The following is an 8,154-nucleotide window of genomic DNA, read 5'->3' as shown; positions in this document are numbered from 1 at the left end:
ATCTAATTTTTATTTAACTTCAAAACTTACCCTTGATTTTGATTTTCCGTTGGAGGCTGGAAGAAAAAGAATGATGAATATGCGATGTGGATGCTGTATCTTTATAGCGACCAACAAAAACCCTACCTACGTTTAATTACAATAATACCCTCATGTTTTCAATCATTTTAGGTTTTACCCTGTACGACTGTGTGGTCATATGTTGGTTTGTAGCTGACCCGGTTTGGATAGCTTATAAGTTATAACCCCTGGTTTTCGGGTTCCCCTCGCATCCTCAGAGGAACCTTTTTCCCTAATACCAATTGACATCAGTTACGTAATCATAACAGTTAGAAACTCTCTAGTGTAACGCGTACAAGATAAAACCCTAGTATGGCTCGGTTTCTAGCGGGCAACCTTTTCATAAACAATTGGGCTAGCCCATTATGTTAATTTCAGATTTACTCAATATAAGTTTTGAAACAGCTTTATTATAATATATATTATTATAGATAAATGTTATTTATAACTATTAGAATCTAAGTATTAAAAACTAAATATTTATTTTTTATTATTTGTTTATAATTATAAATTTAGTAACATATAATTGCATAGCTTTTAAATTTTAAATTTCCTCCAAAAACGACACTATTTTCAAATTTTTATTTTTTATGCGTCCCACACCCAAACAGCTACAGATAAAAGCATTCTTATTCATGACTTTCACACCTCATAACGCTTATTTCTCTCAAAATTCTTAAGAATCATGAATCCAAACCATAATCGTTTTTCAACTCTAAACAATTTTTAATCCCAATAATAACTCGTATCAAAACTCGAGTATCAACATTTACGAATGATACTCGAACCAAGAATTCCCTAGTCTAGACTTCCTGCAATTCCCACCTCATGGGTTCTTCCAATTCTCAAATCTCGACTTATACATGTAGATGGTAGTTTACTCACAACAAACAACTATTCATCAAAGAATCCAATTAGCTTACGACATGTGTTGGCAACTTCTACTAATTTCAACGTGATAATTTGTAGATGGTAGTTTACTCACAACAAACAACTATTCATCAGAGAATCCAATTAGCTTACGACATGTGTTGGCAACTTCTACTAATTTCAACGTGATAATTTGTAGATGGTAGTTTACTCACAACAAACAACTATTCATCAAAGAATCCAATTAGCTTACGACATGTGTTGGCAACTTCTACTAATTTCAACGTGATAATTTGTAGATGGTAGTTTACTCACAACAAACAACTATTCATCAGAGAATCCAATTAGCTCACGACATGTGTTGGCAACTTCTACTAATTTCAACGTGACAGTTGAAGGGCATTACAGTAATTCGCACCAAAATTTCCAGTATGTTCCATCATTTTGGATTTTCTGTCAACAACCACAACTCCTCTCTACTTCTGTACGAGCCCATCACCACCACACGATTATCGAGGTCGCTCGGTTACCAACAAAACCCTTGATCTGATTCTTTAGCTGCTACCGCCGTCATATGTTTGGTGGCTGTGGTTGTGTGAAACGACGGAGGGTTCGCCGGAAGAGTTAAAGCAGGTATCACATCCTTTGTCTTTGAATTTAGTTGGTGAATTTCTTTGATTGCAGTGTCCACGAGGTTTCTGGAATTCTGGGTGTTAACTGTGCATATTTATATGAAAATTTGATATAGAACCAGTTAAATTATTGCTAAGATTTTATACATTCCTGCAATTTAAGCGAAATCATATTGTTTTCATTGACTCCATATGAATACTCTTAGTTGTTAGTTCACTGAAATTTCTCCATAATCAAGTCATTGCCTATCAAATTTGAATCTTAACTTTTTTTTGATTTGACACTTAAAACTTAAATGCATAGTCGTTCCATATTCGTTTGTCTATGGATGGTCGGTGCGATAGTGGTAACAGTCGCTGTTGATGAATATATTTACATGATCATTTGCACAACAATTATTAACTTTTCCTCAATGTCCACTAGTTTTTATTGATGATGCATCAATGGCTTATACTTGATCAAGTTTAGAAGCTAGCTCATGCACTTTTCAACGGATGGAAAAGTTGATACCAAGAAGCAAAGGCTGTAACCAAATGTGGTAAAAATTAGAACCCATAAAGCAAGTTGTTATGGCACAAATATGGGCTATTGGGACTACTAGACAAATATATTATCTAAGCTACACAACTTTTAGATAAATTGTGGCTAGGATAACAACTACTTCTCTTTTGTAATTATGGTTTATGGTACTCTATTTTGTAACTAATATGTAGGTAACAAACTCAAGTGCTCTTTTGTTATTATATTATTGTTGTCAAGCAACACTCATACATGTGTTAACTAGGTTTAATCCGCCGCAACGCGTGGGGTTGCCAACTAGTTTATTTCAATAATAACCATGTGTAAGCATATTAGATGGTGAAGAGTCAAGAGAACTCACAAATGTTAAACAAATAAATCGATCAATAATTAGAAAACTTGATTCACGTCACCACAGGATTCCATTCAAATTTGATCAATCCGCCAAACATAACAAACCACAACATATAACCCGTAAAAAGGTGGTGCTTTCGTGTTTATTTAACTAAAAAACATTTTAAAACATAAATAAAAGGTAGATAGGCCTTGGCTTTGTGTTCTGGCTTATGACTAAACTCAAAGTCGATATGAACGAAAGCACGCTCAACTTCATGAAGTTGTTCAAGCTTTTCTTGCAGCGTTTCACCGATATTATGAGCTTGGTTGAGCAGCATATCCTCTGGTAAGACAATATCTACCTCCACAAAGTAATGGGAACCAAATGTGTAAGCTCTCACTGTGTCAATATGTTTTATTTCCTCATGGTGGTTCTATACCAGATAAGTCAGTTTTGCTAGGAAATCTGGTGGGGCCGTTCTGCCTATTAACGCCCTCACGTTCTCCATAACCGTCCTCGCCCATGTGCTGATCGTATAAAGCCCGCTATCTGCAAAGAACCAATTTTAAAAATAACAAAACAATGACGACAGTTACTTGTTGTATTTAAATGTGTCAAACATGACCCATTCTTAAATAAATGAGCTGACATGAGTATGTTTATTAGTTAAATGGGTTGATTTGAGTTACGCAAGAGATGCATTGGCTCGCTTGTGAACAACTGGCCAACTTAGAATGTATCCAAATGGGCAAGTACCACCCACAAGGCCACAACCAACTAGGGGTGTGCGTGAAACAAAAATAATAAACTGTAATCGGTAACAGAACCGTAGCTGAAATAACCGACGTAACCGAACCAAAATAACCAAGCCAAATAAAAAACCCAGCGGCTTGTTTATGCATTTTTTTCTTATAAAACCAAATTTTTCAGTTTGGGGTCGGCTTTGCTATAAAAAAAAACTAAACAAAAAACCAAACCCAACCAAAAGAGCCATATTGTAGCCATAAAAAACTATATTAAGTGATTTATAAGAAATTAATAAATGGCGTAAGAGAAAAGTTAATCAATTAGTTATTAGAAAAACAAAAAAGTTTAGGCCCAATGTTTCAAGCCCAAGCTCATAATTTTGATTTTTGAGTCATTTTTTTCAACCTAAAATATTAAAGCACAAATGATAAAACCAAACACAACCCATTGTAAATGCGAAAACTTAAAACGAATGTTTTCAATAACCCAAAAACCGAATTTTTGATTTTTTGTTCAGTTTGAGACAAAAGCAACCCAAACAGACCTATAAACACCCCTTGGAACCAACCCATTTTGACACGCCCATATTGCATGCTTAGTTTTTATCATACTTACAATGATAGCACCGACGGGATCAATCCACCATTTGTAGCGAACGGCTAAAACAGTTGAAACTAATCCGACAGAATTGGTGACAATATCAAAGAAATGACCTTGTGCATACGCCCTCACGATTTCGTTTTGAAATCTTCGACAATAGACCATCAGCAGAAACTTCACCACGGTCACGCCCGCCATGATGCCAATCACCCATTTTTCTTTATCGCTATCCATGTCAGAGTGACCCTGAAACCGGTTCCAAGTGCATATTAAACAAAAATCAAGATTGAGTAAAGAAAATTATATGCACAATCTTGTTGAACACAAACCTGTGCAATAAGTTGTCTAGCAGACTCTAGCAATATCTGAAACCCAAGAGTCCCCATTACTGATGCAAAAACAATAATCCCCTGCAGTCCCACATAATTAGAGCAAAGAGAATATAATTGTGTATATGTACTACATACACACGTGTAGAAAATAAATTATGCACTTATTTTGAAAGGATCAAATTTGAAATAATAATAGAAATAAATGATTAATGAAATGTTAGGAATTGAAAGACACTATAAACTTGAAAACCCTATTTATCTACATCTTTTAAACCAACGGAAATATTTTTTAACTATGGATAATATACAATATATCAATCCTCTTACTTTGGATTATCGTTGTTAGATAAGACTTGTCTTTCAAAATACTGAAATAGTGGAGGTTGAAGCAAAAAAATTAGTTAAATGTGAGAGTTGTTGCTATAAAAGAAAATACATCTTATGGTGAATAACTACATCGCATTGAGCTTTATTGATGGTGTTAGTCTATTTCAAGAATAACAAACTTCAAGATAGATCATAAATTTAAATGCACGCGTAATTTATATTATACAAAATAATGTTTTCTTTCAAAAGCATATATCACACGAAAACAAGTAAATTTGCGTACTTCTTAGCAATAAAACATGGTACCTGCCCCTCTATTTAAATACACCTTTTTTTTAATAGCAAATTGGCAATCTCCTAAACTCCTTAATAGTTACATGACACATCCAGGCTCGATCCTGGGCAACCACCAAATCTAAGAATCTCTCCTACCACCGGCCTTGGTGGCATTTAAGTACACATTTTAACTAACTATGGTTTTTACAGATAAAAGGTTTTACAAGCTACATTCATAATAATAACTTAAAATCCACAATATCAACACCACAAGAAAGCTTAAAGCGATTAACTATTTTTGCAATTAAAAATATTTGTTGGATGAAATATATTACAAATTTTGTAGCAAATAATTTGTATCAATTAAAAAGTATGTATATATACTTTTTAATTGATACATAGTTATATAATGCATAGTTTTTAGGGTTTGGATCAATTACAAATAAAAGTAACGTGCTACTCTATAATTACTATGTGATGTAACTACATAATTACTTTACTTGTATTTATAATTACTTTACTTGATTCTCACGTTTATCACGTTAATTTCATTTGTATGTTAACTCTTTCAACTATAAACTATTATTTTCTTTTAAAATAGAACCAGGCCTAAAATAAATTGGAACCACATGCAGGTGCAGTTGAACCTGTTCTTAAATCATGATGATAAACAAGTGAATTAAAAGACTAATGAGCTTACAACAGGTTGCATCCGGTTCTTTCCGATCGGATAGTGAAACTGATTCGGGTTTCTCATAGCATATGAAGTAAACCACAAAATAAACCTGGATAACAAGTCCAACAGTGAATCCAAGGTTGAAGCAATAACAGCTAAAGATTTGCTCTCAATGGAAGCATATACTTTTGCTATGAAAAGAAACAAGTTAGCCACATTCGACACGGTGATCGCGTTTCTTTCACTCTTAGCCAGATTCTTCATTTCATCCTGCATACAACAAATTAACAAATTTAATGACAAGTTACGACAAATAGCATATGTAGCAAATGTACCTCGGTTAAAGATTCAGGTAAACATCCTAACTCGTTAATCGTTTCCATCTCGTTGAATCCTTCTAGGAGTCGTTCCTGTTTCTTGTAGTGCTCGCGAACCTTTACATGCCTCCCTGAAGTTCAGGGAGAACTAATTTTGTAAGATTATATTATATAAGCTTGTTAAACGGGTTGTGAAGGTTGGTAAGTTGAACAATACGTACAAAACAATTTTACATGACAAAGATCCTATCATCATGTCACACACCTGACACAAACACGATCCTTTTAACCCTAAACAAATTATATGTTTTCTTTTTTATTTTTGAACTTCAAAAATCTAAATTCACATATATATTTTTTAACCGATTATTTTTAAAATATGCCGTTAACCACTAAAATTTTAACTTTTTTTGTTCCCTTCATATTAATACTTTTTAACCAATAATGTTCAAATAATACTAATTTATTTTTAAATTTTAAACTCTAAAATATCGACATAGAAAAATACTCTCACAGTTTTAGTTTTTACACAAACATATCAAAATAAATATATAAATGGATTAAATGACTCGGAAACCCATCAGATCACGACATGTTAAGCTAAACATGTTCACCGCCTGAAACTAACTTGAAATCCAAACTTGCAGATTTTGTTTTAAGTTTGTATGTGTTTTCGTCTCGTGTGGTGTTTGAGATTCACACCCTTATGATCAAATGAACTAAATTGCAAAATTCAAATTCCAAATGTAAATATCATACGTTAGACACTAATGATCATAAAAATATGTTTCATGTTGCAACATTAATGAAGAAACACTAATCGACCCCGGGCAGATTACGGATAATCTGGGGGTTAAATAGATGTTTCCCACGAGGGGTTAGATCCGGCGAAGATGGTTCTTCTGATAACCTGCAAAACAGATACCGTGAGCTCGTCACTGAGAAGGGGGGGTACCTCCTTGTGACCACCCTCCGGCGTGAGAATCAGACTAGATTGCTCTTGAATATAAGTGTATATTAAGAGAATGACGAGAGCAGATATCAGGTAATATATCTAGATATGAGATATGAGATCAGATATAAGATGAGATGATACCATTCCAAGGTGTTGGAGTATTTATAGCCGAAGGTAGGTTTCCAAGCAGGTACAGCCGGCTGAATAGTGTTCCTGTTCTGCCAACTGTGGGCTACGCACATGCCATGCCGGTGGTTGGTGGATAGGCAGCGGCTGATAGTGACCAGGCCGGCTGTGTACTATTCCTGTTCCACCAACTGCAGGCCATGCACGTCCTCCGACAGGTTGGTGAGTAGGCAGCGGCTAATAGTGACATACAGTACAAGAGCGTGCTGCTCGTCATACTGTTGTCAGTGAGCTGTCGTATCCTTGGTCAGATCTTTTGTCCATACCTCGTCAGGTACAGTACAAAAGATCCTCCAGTATCGTACGGACTGGCTCATTTGGGCGGGAGTTCTCCCGGCTTTGTGCGGGAGTGTTCCCGGCTTGCTCACTCCTTCTTCAGGTGACATTACTGAATTATTTAAGAGTTAAGTGCCTTGTGCGTGTAGCTTTGCTGCGCAGGTAGCCTTCTCTGATGGCTTGTATCCGCAACTGCGGGAACAGGCGGAGTATTTCACCATTGGGAGGTTTTTCCTGCGGGAACAGCTTGCGTACTGCGTGTAAGGACGTCACGTCTCTGAGCATGGTGGGTCCTGCGGGCCCAGTTGGTTTCTACGCAGACGTCCCTCTTCAAGGGGTTGCGAGTTTAGCCTTTGCGCAGACGTCCCTGTTGAAGGTGAGTCTTGCGGGTTCAACTGCGCAGACGTCCCTCTTTGAGGTGAGTCTTGCGGGTCCAACTGGGCTCTGCTGGGACCTACCTCTTCAATTAAAGTAATTAATTTTACTGTCAATTAAGAGTGTGTCATATTTGAAAGTAAACCAACTTAGATTAGATATAAAACGAAGTAGTTACTAGGAGTACGGCGGAATAGGCGACGAAAGGCGGAAAAGCGGTCAGGAGAAGTAGTATTGGCAATAGAGGACTGTGGAAGACGAAAATGGTCGATGTTGAGTCTCCATGAAGAAGATTGTGTTGGCGGAGGAGATAGGAGGCCCATGCCGCCGTCATCGGTGATTCCGGTGTCACTTTCCATTGATGAACCAGCAATTTGTTATATTTGGTAATGTAAAGAAGGAATATTGAGGGAATGTAATGAAAACTACATGCAGGAAAGCGGTTAAGTAAAGGAAGAGAAGAAGATATTCATAATATTCTATTCTGATATGGATGTCATCATCAAATTGCACTAGGGGTGATTTTTAGTTTTGTACAAACCAAAACCAACTACTCCACCACTTTAAACCAACTTCAACGTGCTTTACACCATAATAATAATAATAATAATAATACTGAAGAGGTAGGTCCCAGCAGAGCCCAGTTGGACCCGCAAGACTCACCTTGA

The 8,154-nt window shown here is 36.1% G+C and overlaps 1 pseudogene across 1 annotated transcript; it reads right to left on the bottom strand.

The window, feature by feature from the left end:
- Positions 1–2,627: 2,627 nt before the first annotated feature.
- LOC143607621 (metal tolerance protein 9-like) lies at positions 2,628–7,845 on the bottom strand (annotated as a pseudogene). The gene is made up of 6 exons (XR_013149003.1): positions 7,665–7,845; positions 5,713–5,825; positions 5,402–5,647; positions 4,096–4,176; positions 3,778–4,012; positions 2,628–2,968 (listed from the first exon to the last, which is right to left on the bottom strand). The product of XR_013149003.1 is annotated as a metal tolerance protein 9-like (transcript).
- Positions 7,846–8,154: the final 309 nt, after the last annotated feature.

This window comes from Bidens hawaiensis, unplaced genomic scaffold (genome assembly GCF_021521415.1).
Source record: "Bidens hawaiensis isolate Kalapana, Puna unplaced genomic scaffold, B.hawaiensis_p1.1 tig00084208_1, whole genome shotgun sequence".
Classification (NCBI taxonomy): Eukaryota; Viridiplantae; Streptophyta; class Magnoliopsida; order Asterales; family Asteraceae; genus Bidens; species Bidens hawaiensis.
The sequence above is the reverse complement of the archived record's forward strand: the minus strand, read 5'-3'. Positions and strand labels throughout refer to the sequence as shown.